Source organism: Epinephelus lanceolatus, chromosome 18, assembly GCF_041903045.1.
Source record: "Epinephelus lanceolatus isolate andai-2023 chromosome 18, ASM4190304v1, whole genome shotgun sequence".
In the NCBI taxonomy this organism is placed as follows: domain Eukaryota; kingdom Metazoa; phylum Chordata; class Actinopteri; order Perciformes; family Serranidae; genus Epinephelus; species Epinephelus lanceolatus.
The window spans coordinates 20687999-20711647 of record NC_135751.1 but is presented as its reverse complement, the minus strand read 5'-3'; the positions used below and the strand labels follow the sequence as shown (position 1 = coordinate 20711647).

Below are 23649 nucleotides of genomic sequence, written 5' to 3'. Positions count from 1 at the left end.
ATTGGCTCCCTCTGTTGGATGGTCTGGGGACTGCTCCCCTGATGCTCCATACATATCATCCCACACACCCACACACAACACACACATACGTTCACTGTCATCTAGTTAATACTACATGGCTTTTGCTGGTCTGAGACATTACACTTTTGCATAAGTGAGTAGTCTTAATGTGTTTTCCATTTTGTGCCCTGAGGGTCTGCTTTAAAGAACGAGGAATATGTCTCAGTTGTTGGGATTTAATGATTAGACATTTCTCTCTCTATAGCGAATGGATTGCCTCTAGAAAAAAAAAGGATACAGATGGTGCTGTGATCACATACTTGTAAAGCAAAAGGCTATTGTTATTTAGAGTCAAATATAGAAGTGCCACTAGGCTAACTCAGATGCTGTTATTTAAAATGTCTCAGGGGACAGAAGGGGTCGATGCACATCCGGCCCTTAGCTGAACTTTTCATTATTTCCAACTGATTTAAAGCATCTCAATATAAAGGCAGTGATGCCTGCCGTGTTTTGAGCATTTTTTTTTTTTGAGCATTGGGACTCTGTAGCCTCAGAGGGCTCGAGACTGTTTGAGCATCACCGCTCAGTCAAGTCTTATTCCTGCATATCTCGTCTATCCCAATCAAGAGGCCAAAAGACACAGAAGCTGCTTGCCATCTCTTGGCCTGTTCAAAGCTGGACATCCTCAACAACAGCTGTCACAGCACATGACTGATAAAAACAAATGCGTAAGTGGAGAAATTTGATCTGCTGGCAGTGTTGACTCCTGACGTGTTAGGAGGGTCTTCACTTCCAAATAACACTCATATTAACACGTACCATACAGGAAGAAACTCAAAATGACCACAAAGATACTCAAAATGACTACAAAGAGACTTAAAACAACCACAAGGAGACACAGAAAGACAACAAAGAGATGCAAGAAAATGCAAAGACACACAAAATAATACAAAATCAGGCACAAAACAACCACAAAGAGACACAAACTGACTACAAAAAGACTTAAAACAACCACAGAGACACAAAATGACTACAGAGACTTAAAACAACCACAGAGACTCAAAATGACTACAAAGAGACCCGAAATGACTACAAAGAGACTCAAAACAACCACAGAGACCCAAAATGACTACAAAGAGACTCAAAACAACCACAAAGAGACACAAAATGACTACAAAGAGACTAAAAACAACCACAAGGAGACACAAAATGACGACAAAGAGACTCAAAACACTCGCAAGGAGACACAAAATGACTACAAAGCAACACAAACCAACCAACAAAGACAAAATTACCCCAAAGAGACACAAAATCACCTCGATGAGATACAAAATTAACAACTACAAACAGCTACAAAGAGACACAAAACTACTACAAAGTCTGTGTGTCTTGCTCCTGTGTCGGAGAAGTGGTGGGTTCCTTTGCATACCTGTGCCCAGGGGCCCAGTGTCCTATAATCGGCCCATCGCTTTTCTAATCAGTCAGAAAATTAAAGAACAGAAGCGTTAAAAGGTCGAAAGCAACACTCTAGATGCAATACGCATGATGAACTGCTAATGATATCACATAAGAAATAAAATGTATTATAAATGAAGGAATACTGTGGTTATCACTACTGTATTTGAGGGAGAATTCTGTGAAGCTCTTTGCTTCAGCTCTGTAGAGTTTATTGACACATGCAGTCGGTCCTTGAACCCTGTTTATGGGCAAAGTTCATGTTAAAACTGAATGTGTGTGTGTGTGTGTGTGTGTGTGTGTGTGTGTGTGTGTGTGTGTTTTCCAAGAAGAAACACAATGTTTTGTTCAGGAATTTACTGCAGCAGCATATAGCCATGTACGCCTCCCTTGGATTTAGGCGCAGTTGTAGGCCAAGGATGGATTTACTCACCCTCTGCCGAATTCACTGCAGGGCGAGGTGATTGATTAGTTGGTTAAGGGTCCAAGAAATTCCCCAGACCGTGAGTGTTAATATACTGTAAGGCTCTGTAGTGGGAAAAGTAAGATTTTCCCATCAATTCTGGAAACGCTGACAGTGTTCCATGCATTTTCAGTAGCCTAATCCTTTCTGAGCACATCCATCTGACCTCATGGTACAACACAGACCGCATTCTCACGTAATGGATTCTCTGCTTAAAACATAAACTCAGATTCAGACAGGTATAAAGGAAGGCACTGATTAGTTCAACTTGACATTTCAGTGGTGATCGCACCAAATTCAAACCTCATTTGCAATAAAGAACTACTCATGCTGCAAAGCCCCTTGATAAAGGCATTAGTTCTGCTCTGTATAAAAAATGAAATGGCTTTGCCAAGGGTAAAAATGCACAACAGTTTTGTGAAATGACAACTGAGGGCACACCAGACATTTGAGAGAGCAGGACAAAGTTCACTCAGCCAATAACCTATTTATGAAATTGGAGGGAAGTTTGGTCTCTCTGGAACAAGAAGAAATTTCTTTTTAGATAGAACAGTTTAATGGAGTCACTGAATGCAAACATTATCAGTCCCTTTAGGAACATTACATAAACGTTGCAGTTAGAGGATGCACAAACAAAAAAACAATTCTGTTCACTCAATAAATGTTTCATTATTCAAGAAGTAGTTTGACATTTCGGGAAATACAATTACTTGCTTTTGTGCTGAGAGTTAGATGAGAGGATTGATAACTACTGTTCTCTATGCACGTAGGCTACTGTAAATATGAAGCTACAGCCGGCTAACTTAGCTTAGCACAAAGTGAAACATGGAGAGATAGCTCCACCTATAAGCCACCAGCAGCTCTAAAACCCAGTTGGGACCAAAGATTCGCGGCGAGTCGAAACCGCTTTAGAACGTTGCAGAGAAAAGTTGCAAGGGTGTGAACTGGCCGTTTGAGCTCAACTTACGCCATATTTACACAAAAACGATCCACTGAAAACAGAAAATGGCAACCGCACGAACATTTGTCTGGACGGACGGCGAGGTGGAGTTGCTACAGTAAATCTACACTTTGCTGGAGAAGCGTTGATACATTCAATAGGGTGAGCAGCACAAACAGAGCTCGGGAGTCTGCCATTGTTGTTGTAATGGTCGACTTTCTCGCGCATGCCTAGTGACTGGAACCGCAATGCGAAAAGTCTCCGTTTTCAGGGGGACTGCATATTGCAAGTTTACATGACAACGGAGACGGTGCCGTTTCCAAAAAATTGCACTCTGGAACCCGTTTTCAAAACGTTGCGTTTTCAGGTACCCAAAACGCCGCTGTCGTGTCATTTTCAGTTGAAGTTGTTGTCGTATAAATGGGACCTTAAGCTGGCTGTTGGTGTCAGGTGCAACTTGTCTGGCCAAACTGTCGGCGGCTGGTTTTAGAAAATGACCGCAGACGGCATGTTGGTTTGCTGTTGCAGGTGCTCCGTCTGTAGGCAGATTTTGTTACCTTTCAGCTGTTTCCCTGTGTTTAGTCTTTATGCTAAGGTAAGTTAGCTGGCTGCTGGTAGCTTATTTATCATTCAGACATTAGTGCTGATCTCATTTAATGCTCAGCAAGAATAAATGATAATAAAAGTACATTTTATTTTTTTACTGTTACCTTTAATAGCACTTAAGGTGCTCTTAAAACATACAATAAGTAACAAAGCACCAGTATTAAAACATTAATGACAATAAACACACAAAGAACAACATAGCATAGCTCAGCAATGATTTAAAATCAGTATAAATAAGCTACAATTGATGCTGTTAAAATGAGTAAGCTAGTTTAAAAAGATGCTGTTTTCTCAGTAGCAGTTCAGCAGCAATTCCATAATGGAGTTCAGTACAAGGAAAGGACATGACGTCAGTGGCAGTGTTCGAATTTGGAGCCAGACTTTGGTGCCAGTTCTATTCAAGTTAATGGAGTGAGCACGGCAAGACACAATATAACCCATCATATCTTTGTTGTTTCACCTCTGACTGAAAAATCCTTTCACGAAATTAAAAACACACATTACCTGATGCTGACTGATGTTTCTTATCTTAATGTGTGCGATCATTTTTCTTATTATTGGTCTCCAAACAGATCATGGCTCTGTCTCAAGGTCTGCAATGTTGGTGAGTGGTCACAAAGGTTGTAGCTTAATGGTTGTGCTTGACAATGAAAGAGCCTGACATAGGATAACTTACATAAATGTAAAACAGACAAAGCATGTCTCATGAGTCAGAATAATGATCAGAGCCATAAATAAACTGATCTGGATATAATTGCTGATCTGTTTGGAGGCCAATTACAAAGAAAGCAAATGTGCATATTAAATCAAAAAAACATCAGTCAACATCATATAATGTTTGTTTTTTTTATTTTGTGAAAATATTTTTCAGTCAGTGATAAAATAACAAAGATATGATGGGTTATAGTGTTGTTTGCCGTGCCCGCCCCATTAACATCAATGGAGGTGGCACCAGTGCAAAATTTGAATGTCGTCACTGATGCCATGACCTTTTATTCTTTTTCAGTTTCCTTGTTCAGTATGCACAGTGGTGTAGTGGTACTAAACCTGTTCTCATTTCAAGGTTGTCAAATACTGCCACTTTGTCAGTAAGTTTGGCGTCGGACACCGACACCAAAAGCTGCCTTTCTGCCAGGTGGCGTCAGTCTGAAATTCTGCCAGTAGCAACGTAATATAAGGGCCGGTGTATGGGTCCAACCAACCCTGGACTTTCACCCGGGAGCCCAGTGTTTACTTCCAATGTGGAGCCAAACCATGAGTTTTTTTTTCTAAACCCAACCAGGTGTCCTTTTGTTGCCTAACCATGTACTTTTGCTGACATTCCTGCCTTGGCTGCTGCATCCTAGAACATCAGCAGCAGATGCAGGAGGATACCTAACATGTAAAATATAGATGTGAAAGTCCACTGAAAAATGGTGATATGTGACGACCTGGGATGAGAAGGTGTTGTGGTACTTGATGAGGTGGGTGTACTACTACAAAGATAAATAGGTTACAGAGAAGGTAGTGGCTATACTCTCCCATATCCTCCTGAAAACAGAACTTTTGTTTGGTATGCATTTTTAATTTCTTTTGGCTATTTGGCATCATTTGGATCTGATAAGTTTAAAAAACTAAACACTGTCAATGATAATGAAGTCCCAATGTTGTCAGACAAGATGATAATAAAGTCATTGGGCCCTATTTAGATGGTCTAAAACGCAAAGCTCCAGGCGTGTGGCGCACGGGCGTGTCCCAGTCACTTGCTAGTTCGACAGCGCGTTTTCAGACTGTGCGCCATGGCGGAGAGTCTAAAATGTATCTCTGTATCAACTGTCCCATCACATCTGATGTCAGATCAAAGGGGATTGGCACCGTTTGGCGCATTTGGCACGTTTGGCACGCGTAATGGAAACCCAACCTGATTTGATTAACACAGTTGCAAAGTAATAAGTTCACATCCCTCTCAGCCAACCACAAACAGCCACAGCATCAGATAGGGAGTATATATTCAGCATCTGTCATCTTAGAAAAGTCAAAAGAAAAGAAACAGAGTGAGACTGCGAGAGAGAAAGAGAGAGCGTGCACGCATGGGAGAAACGCTGTCAACAAATTGTAAATTATTCAATTTATTTTATTTTAACCCGGGAGGTTAGAGAGCCCAGCTCCCTCTCCAGCATCACCATGCACCACTTTTTCTTTCATCGGCTTTCACCTGGAAGCAGTGCAGCAACTCCCAGAAAAACAAACAAACAAACATCATGGCAACCAAGAAGCAGAAGACGCAATTATGGACAGACCAGGAAACTACATTCATGCTCCGACAGCTAAAGGAGCTAAACATTTTGAAGTTTATGGATGGTAGGAAAACACAAAACGCGGATTCATTTTAAAAAGTTTCTGAACAAGAACCGGAACTAGTTCAATAAGCACTATATTAAAAAGGACACAGCGCCGCCTATCGAGGCGGAGTCAGATGTACTTGGTCAGAAATTCAATTTTCTCTTCTGTATACTCAAAACAAGAGGAGAAGTCTGACTTGACTGATTAGCCGAGCTATGAGCTAAACTCGACTACTGCATGCATGTAAACATACTGAGTGTCTTAGCTTGTTGTGATGTCTTCATATGAGGACACAGGGTCTTGGGAGGATATATCCAATGGCTTTCAGGGGTAGAAAGAAATGTGGCTATACCCCGTATACCCGTGTAGACCCACCATTACACCACCAGGTGTGCGCATGTAGGAGGGAAGTGAGTTCCTAAGTTTGGATGCAGCTTAGGAGAATTGTGCTGAGTTTGATGGCCGGATGTGCCTAAAATGTTACTTTAATGAGTGCTGTGCGTCACATTGACTGAGTTCCCTTCATGCACATTGTGCATATTGACAATAAATATCAAAAACAGAAGTCCAATAAATCTTGTTCCTTTTTCAATAAACCATGATGGTAAGACAATCTGTGAACTAAAACACACACACACACACATACACGAACACACACTACATCCCTGGGTTTAGTAGCTACCCCCCTCCCGGTTACGTCACAGGGTACAAGGAGCGCAAGTTGCAGCGGTGCGGCTCGCGCTCACTCAGCCACTTGCCAACTGCGACCACAAAGCTCAACCGATCACTTTATAAACCTCTTATTGAAACGTTATCCCAGAAATAGTTAACTTCTCTGCAGCCGCTGACAGGACTCAGGACTTCCCTCCGAAGGTGAACGCAGGCGGTAATTTATTTTTAAAGTTGGATTACAGCGGAGTCTCTTGAAGAACTGAGAGGAAATATTGTCTGCCAGATGCTGCTCAGAAGATGAGCAGCAGCGAAGTACAGATTTGGGAAATCAGCGGAATCCCGTGCTGTCAACGGTAATTACTTGTCTATTTATTTCCTCCAGTTTGATGATATTTCCACGTGTGCTGCAAGTGAACTGAAATATCACTTACTTTAAAACAAATCACGGGCTTTTATAAGAAGAAAACTGCGACTTTATAGGGAGATTGTAAATGGGTATTTATACGACTTACACACTTCGTGGTCATGGTTTAATTTCCTGGAATTTAATGTCCAGTGACTGCTGGTGGTGTCACTTATCGCTCCCATTCAAATGCCGTATTATCTGGACCATCCACTATCTGGGATCTGCACTTGGTCAGTCAAACCTACAAGTAGGCTATGTTTTACTTAGTGGATGTGAAGGTAATGTGACCCTATTTACGAGCACAGTCATGCAGTTATCCATAAAAATAAGGAGTTTTCTGGCTCTGAATGGGCTTCAAACACCAGTTAAACACAACTGCACTTCTAAATTATTTCAATTATAACATCATTTATTGCTGCAAAACAGAATTTTTTATATTAAGTACAAGTGCAGACATATAGATGCACGTGAAACCTACATAGTAGCCTACTGAAACTGCTTAATTAATAGCTGTAAAGGAGTCAGGCTGCTTAGGGATGAATAAAACAGCACATGCAATGTGATTAAATACAATGCAAATTTTTAATGAGAGGTGAGATTTTGCTTTAAAGGCATGGCGTGCTGTTGTAAGTTGTGGTGTTGCTGCAGTGTGTTCTGTGGTAATATGTTTCTGTTGTTGTGTCCACCCTGTGTACTGTGTGATGCAACCAGTTCATAATGAGGGCTGTAGTTAAGAGACAACACCAGATCTGTCAAACTGAAACCAAGTGTAAGGTCAGCGTGAATTTGCACGAAGGACCAAAAATAATGGGGCACCCTAAGTTTAGGACTGTGAGACATGACCAAACAAAGTTTTTTTTGTTTTTTTTTTACAAAACTAAATAAGTTATCTTGCCCTCTTTGTGCAAATAATTGCAGAATTGTAAAATATATTGAGGGCAGGATGTGCACAAGCTCAGGGCTACACATAATGTATTTATTTTTTATTTATGTGAATGAAAATAGTCAATATTTGTGTGTTTCTCTCATATATTATTTTATTTATACATTTATTTTACAATAGACTCTCTGACTCTGAGGCAAATGAAGTGTGGGCATCCTGTGCTGTACATTCGAAAAATGTGTTTCATTATGTACCAGGCAGGATAAACACATTAGTGTGTCTCTGTTTACACTTTAACACTGAATACATACACATTTAATTGTTCGGGGAGCTAATTGTCCAGGAGTGATTTTGATCCTAATGAGACCCACTTGGGCAGCATCACGCGAGTGACAGAACAACATGTCTCAGTGCCTTCTGCATGTACTGTTAGGTAAACACCTCTTACACATAACTAAACAAACACATTCATTCATATCCCCCGACACATCTGCTGGAGTAATAAGAGAGATGCGTACAGGTGCACTCCATGAATGAGTGCTGCCTCGCTGTATGTTGTCTGTAGAGGTAATTTGCAAACATTAACAGGTGGTACAGGTGCGTCAGTGCATACAAGATAAACACAAGTGCAGTTTTGTGATGCATTAAGTAATCTTCTGCTCTCTGAGTGCTACTACAATCAGCAGGGCGAACTTTTCTCAGCTGCGAGTGCCATTATGTGTGTGCGTGAAAATGCTGAATGATCAGTTTGGTGTGAGGGATTGCATTTGTTCAGAGGTTACATAAACATTTTAATCTCATATGCATGCAACACAGCTAAATGACTGTGAGACTGCGACTGTGATCAGGCGTCAAGGGGCTGAAACTGAAAGCAGCGAGTGCTCGCTGATATTTTTGCACCCTTTAGAGTGCTGTACGTCAGTGCTATAGTGTTCAGCTCCATCCTCCTGAGGTCTTTTTCACTAATTTCATATGGGAAGCGATGTATTCAAATGACTGCACTCTCCTTCCTCTCTTTGTCTGTGGAATTTTGTGCCTTGAGCAAAGCAGCATCAGGACCACATAGTGTCATCTCAGCTGTAATTGTCATTGAGGCGTGAGTGTGCTTGTGTGGTAGGAAACCTATATGGACATTTCTGGCTGCAAAAATATACCAAAAGCTTTTTTTTCACTTGTCACCTCTGATGTCATTTCAAGTTGTTTGAAACGAATGCTGTGTTGTGGATGTGTGCTTTGATAGAGTGAGGCTTTGTGTTCCTATAGCAAGCTCTACGGTTATTTCAGCAGAAAGCCACAGAGATAAGTTGAAACAGGTGGTTACAGTTTATTTACATGCATTTTGATTAACTCTAGTTTTCAAAAGTCAAAACACTGCAGGGCAGAAGCTTTTCTAAAATCTTGCTTTTATCCAAATGATGTTTAGAAAGCAGGTAAGGCTGTCATCAGATGACAAGTGCAGATGAACCTGTCACAGTCGTATACATGTTGTGCCCAAAGGGGACAAACTGCAGATAACCACAAAATCAGAAGCTGTGCAGATTAAGGTGGACTGTAATGGAAACTGCCACATAACAAAAACTTGGAAACTATTTTTTTAATCAGGTACTTTTCAATTCCACACTGGAGGAAATGTGATGTGAAGTGAGAGCACATGTAAGGCATCCTAGACGTGTTTATTTTTAAGTTTAATAGACATAAAAAACTTGTCCAACATTTGATCTGATCACCCAAGTTGTACCTGATTACGGGGCAAGGAACTATTTATTAAACTTTAACTGTCTTGAGTCTTACATTTGGCCTTCATGACAATTTTTTTAAATTTTTTAAAGATTTTGTCTAGAAATACATGGTAAGATCTTTAAAAAAATCACAGTAAAATAATTTTAAAAAAGGCATTTATATAAACATTGTGAAACAAAAATTGGATGTGTTGGAGTCAGGGGACATAGTCGTACCCAGCAGGTATATTTTAACCTGTTTTAAGAAGACAAACTTTTTAATTGAATAAGAGACTGTATGAAAATTATTGCAGTTGTAAAAAAAAGCAAATCCCCAACCAGGCATATTATTTTTTCTATGACTCCTCTCTTGACTAAGGGAAAAAATTGCTAAACAACTTCTGAAAATAATAAAACAGGGTTAAATTGGTGCAACTTGTTAAATCATGGGGGAGAGCGGGGTCAGTTGGGACAGGTAAGGACAGTGTCTTTTTAGTGAGAAAGCAGCTATATGACTATGCCTTTCACCCTGCTCATACTCAACCACAACCTCTTCAGTTTCTACCTCAAAGTGGAAGCCTTCTGTCTATTTCTCACAATTTATTTACAGTTTTGAATTCGACAGTGTGTAAATTTAGGCTTTTTTGTTGTTGTTCTTCTACCATACTGGTTTCAGTTATGCCACATACAAAACAAATATTGCTGGAAGGCTGATTTTCTGATGCATCAGTTTGTGCTGGTGTTAGCTGTCTGAATTTTTGTTTGTAGCAAGCACAGGAGTCCAAAGTTTGTCTGCTCATGTTGAAACAGTTTTGTTTATGGTTCTTACCTTATTACAAATCAAAGACAAAGGCGTTTCCAAATTGAATAATACCCACTATATAATGTTACTGAGTCAATGTTTAATCCATGAAGAAATTTAGAGTGCAAAGCTGAATTAATAGGGCATGTAAAAAATGCATGAACTTCAAATAGACCTGTATTTAAACCCCTGAGCAATGAATGTGCGGAGTTCAACCCCTTGTTGCTATTGACTTTTTTGTGTTGCAATAGCCTACATAAACCTTTGGGCTACATGTAGCATATGGTAACCACATTGAGCTGATGCCAGTAAAAAGTTGGAAGAAAGCCAAATTCCATATCTCAGTAATTTATGAAGAGATAATGATTTTACACATTTTCTTTTTCTCAAGGAAATGTGTGAATAGGCAATTTTATAAATATAAGGTGTTCAAATTTACACTGCATATTTAGAACAAGGTGTCCCAGCAGACTCACCCACTGTTCCAATTGTCCTGGGGAAAATGTACTCCTTGTACATTTAACAAAATAGTGCTTTTAACGTTTTAATGTGTTACATTTTTAGTAGATAGACTACCTATATCTGTACAGGGATCAAACTATTTTCACTAATGTTTAATGCCTGATTCACGCTACACAATATCAGCCCGATTATAGCCCGACGCAGCAACGTATGGTGTCGGCATGGATCGTGAATGACAATGATAATTTCATCTCGTGTAGTGTGTAATAGTAGACAACAACAGACACCACGTCTGGGACGCCTCACAACATTCCAACAGAAAGTCTGGCATGTTTCATTTTCTTTTTGTTGTTAATGACTGCTCCCATCACAGCCGTCACTTTGACCAATAGAAACACAGAGCAATCTGCTGCCGTAGACAACTGTATGACAACAACACCCCAGCGTTTTTAATATTTCCTCTAGGGATGTTACCACACAGAGTAAAAAGGGAAAAATGATGGGGTTAAACAGCAGAAGCACTTTATCAATCCAGTGAGTACTGTCATTAGCATCAAGCTAGCAAAGAATATTATTCCTTTATAACGGAGACGGACATAAAGTAATACAATTTTAAAATAGTGGCTTTTGCTCACCACAACTGCAGAGGCTCCCAGCTTCATTTGAAACAGACTACATTATAGACGGTCCTTTATTTATTAATCCCTCTGCATCTTTCTATTTTTACTTTTTATCTGCTCCCGTTTGCCTTGATAAAGTTAATGCATCGCGCCGTCATTTCAAACTCAACACTTCCTGTACTGTTTCAAATTAAAAGCCCATTATAACTTCAGTTGAGAGAATCCCTTCATTTTTTTAAAGGCTTTTATTGTGAAACATTTGCAGGAACTTGTTGTGGAGGATTCAGTGACTTGCATGTTTGCGTATGGTACTTCAAATGGAGCTCCTGCCATCTGGTGGTGCTTTTTATGTTACTACAACAACATTTCGGCTGGCACATGAACAGACACAGTGACTGAAATAATAGTAATAATAACAAAAAATAGGACAAAAATAACCTGATGACATCACGACCGGGAATAATTGGTGTGGACCATCGTGCAGTGTGTCATGTCTGTCGGCCAAGTCACGGCATGATTTTATGACTCCACAACTGCGTAGTGTGACATAGTGACTGTCAGAACGGGCAGAAATGTTGTGTAGTGCAAACCAGGCATAAGTAGTCTGTGAGTAATGGAAGGTTATTTTGCAATGGCAGAAAAGTGTCCCAACTATCCCTGCTCTCCCCAAACTTAGTTCAAACCAAAGTGCACCTTTATGAGCCCTGGCACAAGGGAACATTTTCTTTATGATGTAACCATTTGTATAACTAATTGCAAAAGAAATGATAGCTAAGCCTTGAGCCAAAACAAATGCAACACCCTTTCACTTTAATGACCTCCTCTTCCCCTCTAATAATTTTCATACATTCCCTTGCAGAAGAAAAATGAGAAGATGGAGATGTCTTCATATAATTGATCCAGATCCAGGTCAAGCAGACATACATCACAGTGCTGTCTGCAAAGCACTTTAGGACTTTCCTCAGTCACAAACATGCGCTTGTCCTGCATGTCTTTGATCTTTAACTTGTTGAGTCAAGCACTCACGCTGCCGAGACAAGAGTTATCCTGTCTGTAAACATTCAGCTTTGTGTCTGCGGGAACTGTGACTGCTGGAGATAAACTGTGAAGACAGTCAGTGTGGGATAAATCAGAGATGGGGAAGATGCATGAGAGGGAGCAATTGATTCTCTGGACTCAAGCCTACTGTACATCTTCACAGCTGATGGACACTGTGAGACTATTAAGTATGTAACACTGAAATGCATTGGTTGGTTCATGGTGGCGTATTGTAGTGCATGATTGGCACGCTGCAAGATCGAGGTGAAAGAGAGGTGAACAAAAGACAGACTTAACGCTTGACAAGGGAAGAGAGTGGACAGCCCTGCATATCTCTGGACGTCTCTTTGCCCTTTGTGGTTTCCTGAGTATGAGCCAGCTATCAACATGAGAGCGAAAGAGAGAGATGGATGAATGAGATGAGAGAGATGCAGTGGCTTTGCTTATTTCTTGCTCTGTGTCTTCTTTTCTTTGGCTGTAGTGTCGAGAATAGAGCTGAGAAAGAAAGAAACATAAAGACAGACACAGATCGCAGACAGACAAAGAAACAGATTGAGACAGCAACAAAAGAAACAGAACAAAAGAGAGAGATGATCAGGAGATCCTCAGCTGATGGCCTTTGGTGGCGCGGAGGACAGGTGTGAGGAGGTCTGTAGGTGTCAGCAGCTGTCAAGTTGCTATGGACGTCCTGTGCTGCTCCACAGGCTCCAGTTCAAGCGGACCCCTGTAATGGACCCAGGAGGGCTAAGAATAGCTTCCACTACAAAGAGCTGTCACTCCGGATTGTAACAGAACAGCGATAAGGGTCTGACTGGATACCACCGCAGGGTTCCACTTTGCCATACAGCTCCTAACACCTTGTCTGCGAACACACACATATGTGCACACACTAATAGGTACATGAGCAAATACAAAAAATGACAAGGTGAATAATTTAAATAAACTCCTCTCTTTAGAGATGATGCAGACACCTCTTGCCCCTAGAAACAGCAAGTATGAGACAAAATTCTGATTTCAGTCCTGGTTGATCTGACAACAGCCATAGTCACAGAGTTCTGGGGGCAGCAAATCAAACTATTGTCATTTTAATGTAGAAGTCAGTCAGTAATTTACCTTTTTCCACCATTCTGTGAGCAACTGTGATCTGAATTTACACTGCACACGGCATGAGTTTGTGACTGGTGGGCACTGTGAAAGGAGTTGGTTACCTCCAGTGACTATAAGATGGATAACTAGTCTCCACTTCTTTCCACTGTAGAAAAATTAAGCCAAAATATCGCAGATACGGCCTGCAGATACTGGTGAGGTCATAGTCTGCACAGCGGTATCGACTTTGCCCTGTACGACCAATCTTGAGCAGCGCCATTGATAGCGATTAGCGCACACAGCTGTCTGTCATGATGTCAAACCCTCTTTTAATAGAATCAAGTAACTGATTAAAGCCAAACCTAGCAGAAAAACACACTTGAACACACATCGGCATGATAATAACTATCTAAAATGACAGAAACCATCTTTGAGAATTATATGACGTGTGTTTAATCTCCTAGTTTGGCCTATGTCCTATCAGCTAACATGGGGTTTATTATCTATACTGCAGCCAGCCACTAGGGGATGATCAAGATGTTTTGGTTTCAATTTGGGGAGATGTCATGTTGTCTGTCTTTATTATACAGTCTGTGTTTACCTTGCTAAGTTGGAGGTTTGCAGCCTGTCACCTGCAGCTCGTCATCTAACAGCTTACTGTGGCTGCTCCTTGTTTTTCCATTGCTCCCTGCAGTATTTCAAACTGATGCGCTGGCAGAAAATGTTTTGAAGACACATTTTTGATGAACAATAGCGGAAAATTCTAAGCTCACTGAAAAAACACATTGGATTTGCTGTGACCCCCTTCAAAATAAAAGTCAACTTGCGATCCGACAGTTAAATGCTTTTAATGTGAAGCTGCAACACTCAGTCGTTTTTGTTTTTGTACCTTCGCATCATTCTCTGTCCCCTTCTCTAAATTCTGAGGTTTTTGCAGGTCTGTGAACACAGCACAAATTTGATCTCTTCATGGGTTTATCTTTTCTCAGCAGTACGTTGTGGAGTTTGAGTCACAGGGTTGATAATTGTCAGTCGATCCGATTATAGCTTATCAGATTGATGATGAGAGGAGCAGCTGCTGCAGAGGCGAGTGACAGAAAACTTTTAGAATGAGGTCAACGTTCTGCTCCTTCTGTGTCCAGAGTACACTCTGCTCTGTGTGATGCAATGAATATCACACAACACTAACAATGCACCTAAGGAACGGTCAAGCTCAAAAAATAGAAAATCAATATGTGGCACTAGATGTTAACATCGTGGTGGACCACCACAAATACATGAATGTGTGGGAAACCCTTTTGCCACTGCAAAAAAACAAAAACAAAACACAAACAAAAACATGTGGCTTTTTAATGCAGTGGGAATGGTTACACACCTGGGTCAAATCACTCTGCAGCAGTCACAGCTATTTATCGCCTTCCGCTCCAATCGGCATTGATGTGAACATGCTACTTTTAGCCCCTTAACTGGCGAGATGTAATGATGCGGCATCACAGAACACCGTCCATCTTCACCCAAGCAGTGCTCAAACATCGATCCAAAATAGTCTGCACTGATCTTGAAAGAGAGACTGTCTCATAGTGCTGTCTACTGTTAACCTGTTCTCCGGCCTGTCTGTGACATCAACATGACACACCAAAAAACAAAAAACAAAACACACACACACACACACACACACACACACACACACACACATGCACACACACACACACACACACACAGGAAGGCATACTTGTCTGTCAGTAGACAAAGCTCTGGTCTACTGACAATGGGAAAGGAGTCTATAGCCTATTTTTAGCGGGTTTACTCGTGTTTTAAAAACCCACGTACACAGGCTAATTTTGGTGGAAATGGGGTGTTAATGTTACTGAAGTAGAAGTTGCATATTTTTTAAGTGCATTGGGGGCCTTTTGTACACTATTTCAGGCTACAAAAACAACAAAATTCAATATTTTTCACATATAAAACATCATAATAAATCTATAGCTGTTTTGGACCCAGGTGTATTACTAAGTACCCAAATAAGCACAGTATAAAGTGTGTAGTATGAGCAGTTTTCCAGAAAGCTGCAAGCAGCAATATCACAGGCCGAGTAGTCAGCCTGTTCTGAACTGACACAGCACTTGTATGTGCAGATACACAGTGTTTACTGTATACACAATTCAACGGGAAATATCAGAACCAATCCCTTCCTGTTAGTGGCAGGAAACATGTACTCCTTATTGAATAGACATCGACTCCCATATTGCTTCGAGCCACGACTTGATCGGTGATTTTGTCGCCCAACTTTCAGGCACATGCTGGGTTAAACGGATAAGTTAAGAGTTTATTAAATCTTCCCAAGTGCACCCAACAGTGTGCCAGTAGCAGAGCAACTGTCAGATCCTTTAATGAAACCTCTTCGAAACCAGCTCTTTACCTCCAGGGGAAAATCAAATTACTTATTTGTTTTTTATGGAGCAATAAACACATGCATTTGCTATAGCAACGGAAAACCACTGGTGGAAGCGGAGGATTGCGCAGTGGCTACCTTGCTCCATTGCTGGGGATTTTAAAGGATGCTTCAATATTGATACATCAGGCGAAACATGTCATTAAGGCCACAGCTCAGAGCGTATTGTGCTTTGAGTAGTGGGTCGCGTCTGTTGCTTTTCCTCCATGTTCTCAGATATCAGATATGAAGTGCAACACATTCCATCACTTACTTTGGTCTGGGTGGCTGCCAACAGCTCACCCTCCTGCCCCTGTGAACAAATCCAGACAATGTTTTGGTGTTGCCTGCTCTGCAGTCGGGAAACAACAAGATTAATCAAACTGACAGAGCCGTACGTCCCAGCATGGTGGACAGGCTGAATTGTTTCTGCAACGCCAGTCAAGAGGAATCAGCACTTGAGCTGATCTCAACGAAAAGGAGCTAAATGTGATTTTTAAATTGTTTTCTAGGTATTTGTCTTAGTGTTTTTCTGCCGCAGCTAGGAAACACTGCATCATTCCTCCACACACTGATCATAAGAAACCTATTCCAATATTGTAAATAAAGCAGAAGCAGTGATGCGATGCTCTGGGGAATCTGCATCATTTCATTCTTGGTTCAGTAAGAGGTTTGCTATTTAAGCCTCACAGCACGCAGATTCACCACATTGCCTCTGGGTATCAGCCAGACATTGAAACATCTAAATCCCGTCTTTACTGAATCATTTTAACAAAGTCCCACAAGGAATAATTTGAGGATTACAGCGTCCCAGTGTGTATTCGGTTCAAAGGCGAGCTGGAGCTGGTGCTGTGCAGGGAAGCAGAGAGATTAATTTATCCATTATTTTAAATCAATACCCTCAGTGTTAATGTTGGTGTCATTAATAATGGCTTTTTAAAATCACTCATCCTTTTAAAGAAAATCCTGTTAATTCATTACAGAAGAGCTGTTACAGAGAATGAGTTTCTGCAGAGGAAAGGATTATTCATATTATGAAATTGAAAAAGTTATGAATAAGTATCATTATTACATGAACACACCAATGGTTTAGACACTGTAGCCTATAGATAGCTCATTTTTTTAAGTCAAACTCAAATTTGTACTCCCTGAATTTTTGTAAACATGAGCAAAAATGACACTGTAGCTATTTTAGTTTTTGGAAAGAGGATAAAACTATATTATGGACACATTAGCACCTAAGATTCAAGACTCTGGGCAGGTGATTATATGGTAGTGTTATACCGAGATTTGAGGGTGTGGTTAGGAGATATCGGTTTCCATGTTACACTACTGACTGGAGCATGTCATGGCCTTGTATAGTCCACGAATGCTGAAGAAGATACTTTTCCCTCCTTTTTTAACGAGCTCACATTTCATTGGTTATGTACTATAAGTAATGTACGGCATCTTTTGCTCTACAACGTCAAACATTTGGAGGACCCACAGTGCAGCCTGTTCTCATTCCTAGGGCAACAAATACAACAGCTTTGTAAGTGCCCATTAGCCAATGATCCTTATGCGCTAGGTACAGTGTCGTGTCCGTATGAGACATACTGGACTTTCAACCAGCTCCAATATAAACCCATCCGTGGTAATGACATAGTTTAAAGTAACCTCTGTCCAAAACATTCAGACAGTGCTGGCGGCCTAGTGCCATTCAGATGATGGTAAGCAGCCAAGAAAAAGACAATGAGGATATTTACTGATATCATCTCATATCGATCCCAGGCTCTTGAACTGAATCAAATTGAAATTATAGTGTGGCAGACGTTTTGATATCAGCAAATATTGTTTTATTTTCCAAAGAACCAAAATATCATATTATGATGAGAAGTCTGGAGAGAGCAGTGGTGAATGGTTCAAAAATACACAGGACTTTTTACCCAGGAGACCGGTGTTTGTGTCTCATGTGAAACAGTGGGTTTTTTAAAACTAGATTTTAATTACATAATTATCAATAATAATAGAAATTATTATCAATGACATATTTTAACCCAAATGATCTTTTTCTAAATCTAGCCAATTAGGTGTGTTGCCTAAACCTAAAATAGTTTTGGTGACAAAACCTACATTTTCTGTGAACACTTGTGATTCTGAAAAAGTCAGTATGCATGTAATGAGCGGAAACTGACATGCTGTCCCTGAGCATCCAAAACTGATGCGAAAGAGCACATCATACTACAGCCTGTTCTCATGCACTGTTTGAATGTATAACTACGAAATTTGTATAACCCACATAAACAGGAAGGCTACAATCACGTGACCAATGCATTGTTAGAAGTAAAGAAGGAAGTAGTATAAAGACTGAAAGTCCATGTAAGGAGGCACGTTGTGGTGGTGGATGGGTAAAACAAACAGGACTTTCCCCGAGGGGTTTGCTTCTGTGTGAATTCATTAGTCATGGTCATGCATTCTCATTTGATATCCTACAAACTATTATATATATGCATTTTTGTAAGGTAGCATGCAAAATGTTGTGTGTGAATTTGTTGCATATTTTGTGTAGGGAGTTAAGGAGTTGTGTTAAGGAGTTGGGAGTGAGAACGTGTTGCTTTGTGCTACTAACACTATATTTCACTCAGAAGGTGGAAGCTTTCACATGGAGTGACGTCCATAGTACTTTAATCACAGATGGTACTAACAGCAAAAAGCAGCAGGTAGCAACCCCAGGTCTGTGTGGCTGCTTGAACTGTGGTAATTTTATACATATATGTATATATGTATATGTATATATATATATGTGTATATATATATATATACACATATATATATATATATATATATATATATATATATATATATATATATACATATATATATATATATATATATATATATATACACATATATATATATATATATATATATTTTTTTTTTTTAGTGCCTGCCTACACAGACATTAAACCTATCAAATTACACTGTCAGAAGGAAAAACTCACGCCCACATACTGATCTATTTGCGGAAATTTACTTTTAATTTCAGTTTGACTTTAACACTCAATAAACAGCTCAGTTTTCTGGTGTGTAGAACACAACGAGCTGATGAACATTATTTCAGGCAATACTGGATGTCATACTCCAAAGTCTGTGTTGCCTCATTTTTGCATAAAATGTCAGTTAGGATGGAACAAGATGTTGGTTTTCTTGGTGACAAACCAGCCAGGTGGGATTGCATGATAAAAACATCAACTTCTGTGATGTATTAATAGCATTTTGAAGTCTTATAAATTAAACTGTCAAAACCCGTGATTAAAAAAAATGAACAAGGTACGGGAGTGAGAGTGGAGAGCCAACCTTCTTTGGTATTTGAGCTCAAAAGATGTGGAGCAGTAACAATTTAGTGCTCCTTCCCATATGTTAATACTTAGCCAAACTTCTTTGGGTATCTGGTAAATAGCACTCTACAGACAATCAGCCTGCCCATTAAACTCAATCAGAGCTTATATAAGATATGTAGCTTCGTACTCAGGAGGTCATGACTGGAATTATCTCAAAGGACTCAGATAAGTCATGTTGGCCTGAGAGCAGCCAGTGGGCTGTGATGATGGAAACACATCACTGTTGCTGTCTTTGCTCTAAGATGAATCACACAATCAGGCTCAATGTGGCTTATATGATTACTCACTAATGACCAACCTACACGCTCCAGTGTGGACTGAACAGAGGCCACGTGCACGTGGCTGTCCACGGGTCACCATTGGTCAAGTTGTGGATCAGATTTGAGAGTTTGAAAGGTTGTGTTCATGTCTGGCTCACATCTCACTTAACCTGCCTGTCCCGCGGGAAGTAAATTCCTTTTCAATGCACACAGAAACAATTCCATGCAGGGTGGAGATTGGAGCAACAAAAAAAAAAAAAAAACTCACGCAGGAGAATCAATACCAGCAGAGGAAGATAAAAGAACACAAAAAGGTTCTGCTTTTCTCTGAACTGCTTTGTAAACCCTGGAGGAGGGAACGTTATTGAGCCATTTTCTGTTTGTTCACATCCACACTGTGAGGCACTAAAAATAACCCCTCCTCCTTTGCAACATGTGTGGGTCGAGGGTCAAGTGCAGCCCCTTTTGCTCCCCAACACGACCTATTATCACAGTACAGAGCACAAACAACAGTTGCTTTATCTCATCAACTGCTCAACTGGAAACTGTCGCAACCATGCCTTTGCCATGGGCTTTGGATTGCATGACAACTTTAATCCAGCCACAAACAAATTATCTGAAATTTCTGGTCCGCTGCTCATTCTAAACTTTCAGGTGATGCTTCTTTTTAAATTACAGTTTCAACTCTTGCTATTTTTTGCTTTTTTTTGAGTGAAATGATTGCACAAGTATAAAGACAGAGCATTTTCAAAATTTGATGCGATCATCGGGTGCATTCGATGTCTCTAGTCCTTCATCAAGTATATAAAATAACATTCTTTCCTAAAGTCGCAAAGCCTTCACGGGATTAAAAACATACATACAAGGGCAAAAGCAAAAAAAAAAGTAATGATGATGGATACATCTAAAATGGCAGATAAAGCACTCAGTTTTTTTATCTGTTCTTAAGAAAGGTCCTTCGAAAAGTCAGTGTCAGATTAATGACCTGCTCTTAAACTGCAGAACTGTTTGCATCTGTGTTTTCATACTGATGAATCCCATTGTCCTTTTAAATTGAAAGCATGTGCTGGTTGGTCCCAAGTAGCACAGGCAAACACCCCACAAATCATTATGAAAGGGCACAAGTCTGCAGGGGCTGTGTGCACACATGGAAATGGATGAAGAAGAAAAGGGGAAAAAAAATTGAGAGAATTAAGTAAAGACTACTCAAACAAAAGTCAAAAGCTCTGGACGTCAAGCATAAAAAAAAACCTTCAGTGTTGTATGAAATGGAGAGAACTGGACCCAAAAGCGAGGGGGTTGAGGCTGGGCTCTCAGGAGAAACACGGCAGGCAAATGGGTAACCAGTGAATGTGGATCTAAAGCAGGTGGCAGGCTGAAGTGGCAGGCACACAGGTAACCAGTAAGTGTCGATCTGAGGCAGAAAAAGACAAGTTTTAAGCAAAAATCCACGAGGGGAAAAAAAACAATCAGCAACAAGTAGGCTGCGGTTAGTACTGCAAGGCAGACTGAACGACCTGGCGGAGACTGGACTGCAGAGCCAGGGTACTGCTGGAGTTGATTGATGGATGGCTTTCAGGTGAGCAGGCAGATTGGCAGCAGGACTGACAAGGAACCACAAGAAACCAAGGGGAGGGGGAAAACAGCTGACACATGAGGAACAAAGGAAAGGCACAGACAATGACATTCAGTGGTTCTGAGGTGGAGGTACTTCAGCAGAAAGTAAACACCAAACGAGCTGTCATATTTCGTAGCATCAGGGTTCAGGAGTGGATATAAAACGACACAAAAAACGATGCATAGGGTGTTAAAAATGTGCATTAATCATCCACCCAAACCTGCAAATTGTATACATTATAGTAGCACAATTGTCAGGGATAAGGATAATTGCCATGGCACTATCCAAACTGTGCGAGTGCAGGGGTGTTTTTTATTTCTAAGTAAGTAGTGCCATATCTAACTTTAAATTGTCTGAATAAACTGTTTAAAGAGGACTCAACTTTATATAAAAATAGTGGAAGCTCTCTGAGGCCCCTCTCACCCCTTAAGTTGCAAAATGATTTAGTCCAACCCTGAGATAGGATTAACCTCTAAACGCAGTCAGAGCCGAGTGATGCTCGTTATGTTGCTGGGGCACTGACATACACTGGAATGTGTTTCCCCAAAAATGGGAAACCAGGGTTCTAAAGAAGAAAAGAAAGAAAGAAAAGAAAGGGAAATAAAGCCAACTGACTTTGTAAAAAAGTTTTCAAAAGGTGCAGGAGAGAGATGTGATTTAAGAGAGGAAGGGCGAGGTCCCACAAAGACTGCTTTATGCATAGGGCCCAAAATTTGGCGCTACACCCCTGTTTTTGTGTGTTTACAGAGAAACTAAGAGAGGAGGAGACAAATTGGACTACATGCAATGTTTCTGTAAACTGTTAATAACTCAAAACCCTGCTTTGTCACTTTTTGCACCACCCATCCGCATCGCCTGTAATATTTTCTAGCCTCATCAATCACTAATTATTCGATAATGTGGGTCCCATTAACGTAACTGATGTGAACTGAGGAGTTAGTGTAGTGATTTAATTTCAAGAGACAATAATGCTTTTGGTAAAATAATGGAAATAATTATTAGAAAATAATTAATTGCAAAAATATTATTGTAACTTAAATCCTATAATACAACTGTAGAAGTGAATAAAACACTATTCTGCACAAACGTCAGCAAAAATATGTGTGCAAGCCTAATAAAGAAACATTGGGGAATGTCATAAATCTTTGTGAAGCCTACTTAAGTGGGTTTCAAGAAGAAATTTCCCCCCAAAACTATTGGTGAATGAGCCCCATTGCTTTACAATTATAATAATTTTCAATAAAAAAAAATATACCCAAGGAGCAGATTGAGTTAAACTGATTTTCATAAATAAAAAAAAAAAGTCCCTGGGCATCTTTCTCTTGTTGTGTTTTTTCATCTGAAAGAGTGGAAATAATTAAATTACTGCAGTTTACTGTAAAATTTTATTTATTATTTATTTAACCTTAATTTAACCAGAAAAACCTGAGGTTAAAAATCCAATTTTCAATGTGTCCTGGCTATAAATTACAGACAGACACCATAGAACAAAAACACAGAATAAAAATGTAAAGCTCAAAAACAATCAATATAAAACACAAAATAAGATCACTACAAAGAAAAGCTAAGACAATTAGGTCCTCATGCAACAAACACAGCTCAGAAAATGATTCTGTTAAAGAAATAAAAGAGAAAAGGGGGGAAAACACAAACACTAATGAGCTGGTGATTGCCCTTTAAGACAGGCGCAAAGCACTTTTCAAATTACAGTGTTTTCGGTGATAATTGTATTTGAGAAGAAAGTGAAAACATTTGGAAAAAAAAAAAAAAAGGTCTGAAAATAGCTGTGTAGCTGCATAATCTCGGGGCCTTTCACTACAAAGGTCTGATCACTACCATGATCTCAGACTAAGCAACTGTTAAAGTGAAACCAAGTGAATTATTACACACACAATGTATTTCTTGTTCAGTTTTCAACACATTAAAAAAATCTGTAAAGCCAAATAACCGTTCAACTGAACCATTGCTCATGAAATGGATCATGACTTTAGATGATTTATTATAGGTTTTGCTTCCAGCACAGCTTCAGGTCGTCATTTGGCTAACAGACCTCAACCAGAAAATGTGGCAGTATTCCCTTAAAAATGATGAAACCACCGAGGGAGTCTTGGCTGACTTTTACTCCAGCTTTGGAGAAAAGAGGTGTTTAAAATACGCAGACGCTGTGCATGGTCTCAGGGGTGCACTGGATGGGAATTTTGATACAAGATAGAGCGTGTATGTTGATGTATGGTGAGCCACTGCAGCACAGTAGAGATTATTCCCGCTACTAAAGCATATTTACTATTCTAAGACTCATGTTCACAACACCGTGAAATAACTTCAGAATAATGCTCCACAGACGTGGAATAAGAATTTTTATGATATAGAAGTGCATTTGGAGGGAAAAACTTTTGTTTTATTGATACAGAAAAGAAAACAGCACAATGTGTTACATCATCAGAAGTGCAGTGTATAATGCATGGCCACATGCTGCAAAGAAATGGG

At 40.0% G+C, this 23649-nt stretch overlaps 1 protein-coding gene across 1 annotated transcript in view; it reads left to right on the top strand.

Annotated features, from left to right (window-relative positions):
- Positions 1–6501: 6501 nt before the first annotated feature.
- Positions 6502–23649, top strand: part of gcgra (glucagon receptor a) — a 67718-nt gene continuing 50570 nt past the window's right edge. The window contains exon 1 of the mRNA XM_033645404.2: positions 6502–6811. The gene's annotated coding sequence lies outside the window, so the exon portion shown is untranslated. The remainder of the gene's footprint in view (positions 6812–23649) is intronic.